This window comes from Harmonia axyridis, chromosome 2 (genome assembly GCF_914767665.1).
Source record: "Harmonia axyridis chromosome 2, icHarAxyr1.1, whole genome shotgun sequence".
Taxonomy (NCBI): domain Eukaryota; kingdom Metazoa; phylum Arthropoda; class Insecta; order Coleoptera; family Coccinellidae; genus Harmonia; species Harmonia axyridis.
In genome coordinates, this window is record NC_059502.1 from 23265750 (window position 1) to 23268184 (window position 2435).

A 2435-nucleotide genomic window follows, 5' to 3' on the forward strand; every position below is an offset into this window, starting at 1 on the left:
CATTACAATAACTTTTATCGAGACTTGAAATTCGCAAAATCATTAGTTATATTATAGTACGAAATCTTATATTTTACAAAGTGTTTGGAAATTGTTCATGCATAGATCTTGAAATATTGAGTATTTGGCTCTGTGTAGGACTACATATATTTCGATTTTTGTTGAATATTTAAATTTTTCTCCAATTTTCGGAATTCTTACTTTATGTGAGAATAAAATTTTTTTTTAATTATGTAAATCAAAATAAAAAATTAATAAGCTGAATCTGCCGCCTCTTAGAATTTGCTGCCCTAGGCTTTAGCTTGCTGTTGAATCCGCCACTGTTACAGAATTATTACGAAGTCAATGAGAGAACTTACCTTCAATTTGAATCCCTGAAATCCAAAGACACAAAAAATATTGAATAATTCAACTCTGAATACACTCTCAACTTGGTTTCGCGTATTTGTTTGTTCTCTAGAATAGGAAATAAACCGAAAAGGTTCCGCAATATCAACCCCCTTCTCGGAAAACAATATCATGATTGGAGAATGGATAATTATTTTGCATTTTTGAAATATCAAAGAAGCCGCCTTAAGAATATCCCTCATTCTAAAGAAGCCTTCCAATAAAGCAATCATCTGGTGAAGTTTAGTGAGATAACAGATAATATCGACAAGCTTTATGATCGTAAAACAAATGTGTAAATAGGGGAGCGCAGGGAGTGTAATGCCAACCGGAACTTAATATTATTTTAAATATAATTGAGGAATCGTTCTCTATATTTTCCGTCCAATTAACTGCTATTGTTTTGTATTTTTTTAACTAGTTGAGAGCGCCTATTCGATTTATTTTTACCACAAAGAGTGGTATTTTAACTGAGAAAAAAAAATTGTGTAAAAAATATGTCATATTTATTAACTGACTTTGCACCCCTAGAATTTGGCGCCCCGGCAAAATGTCGGCGGCGGCCCTGTAAATAAGTACCAAAACTTAAAATTCTACTCCAAAATGATGCACGCATACACGAGTCTATCGCTATCCTTTTCATTCAGTGTCACATAAAAAATATACACACATAAATAATTAAATTTTTATAAAAAAAATTAAATAACTATTCATCTATTTTGATAATTATCTACTCCAAAATGATGCACGCATATACGAGACTATCGCTATCCTTTTAATTTCCAAGAACAAATAGCATGCGCACTCTCTTTCTTTCACTGGACGGACTTCAAACAGCTGCTATGCTGTATCCTCTTCTATCGCATGAGATGGTTGATTGGGACCTCTCAGTCGCACACATTCACTCGCAGCAATATTTAACTTTTTAAAATTCGACAACCGAGATTCTGGACTGATTTTTCGCAGGCAACCCTATACCACCGTGTTCATAATTAAATAATCTTTAATTTTATTGATTTTGATTCAATAATCAGACCGTTGCAAAATGCTAGTATAGATTGACCTATTTATACCTGGCTACCCGAGGGTTGTGACCGGAAAAAAATAGGCAACCTAATGTTTGCACATTCTATGGGCTTCATATTTTCGATTGGTATAGAATTTATCTAATAAGCAAACCGGTGAAATGTTTGAAAAAAAATTTTTTTTAATTATTAATTAAACCTACTCTGGACTAAAATTTGTTAGGCAACCCATATGTGATATATTTATTGACATGTTAAATTAATTATGAAATACGTTTTATCAAATAAGCATCTCGGTGAAGGTCGTTTTATATCGGGATCTTAGACTATATCTTCAAGGATGTAATCGATTAAAACTGAATAACGGATCGTGTCGACTTGTCGACCTTCATTTTTCCAAGCACTCTCAAATATTGCTCTTGTCAATTTTCTGACATACAAGCGAATTCGACAGTAAAGTCCCAAAATTTTAGTATCTCTTCCAAAAATGCCAGGGTATGTAGAACAATCAAGGATCATTCAATTCATTTATTCGATTGATTTGGATTCTTTTCCAGGTGCTGTAATCCTTGCCAGTGCTGCGTCACAGACATTCCCATCTTTTGCTGTCCCAATTCACCCTGTGGACAACCTTGTTGCCAGTACTGTTTTCCACCGTGCTGTTCATCGCTGCGTCCTCAAGGTAATGTGACTTACAGCAGAGCTACTCCACCTCCAACTTCCTACCCGAGAAGAGAGTGAAAGAAGTCTTCTGTTATTCAATAAACAATGTTGAATGGTTATTGTGTGCAAGGTGAAGTATAAAAAAATGTTTTCTTGAATAGTTTTTTTATTTCTATTGGTTTGTTTCATAGTTCAGAAAAATTTTCCTTATAATACTAGTTAATGTGGAATGAGGGTGGTGATATGAAAGTTCATTCATTCTAAGTTTTTCCAGTCATAAAAAGATATCAATACATAAAATTTCAATAAATATATTGCGGCTTGATACAAACCCGCAGTCATTTGTTGCAAAATGCTACT

At 33.6% G+C, this 2435-nt stretch overlaps 1 long non-coding RNA gene across 1 annotated transcript; it reads left to right on the plus strand.

Annotated features, from left to right (window-relative positions):
• The first annotated feature begins 1744 nt into the window (after positions 1 to 1744).
• Positions 1745 to 2233, plus strand: LOC123672593. The gene is made up of 2 exons (XR_006746337.1): positions 1745 to 1907; positions 1970 to 2233. It is a non-coding gene; the product is annotated as an uncharacterized LOC123672593 (long non-coding RNA).
• The last annotated feature ends 202 nt before the right edge of the window (positions 2234 to 2435 follow it).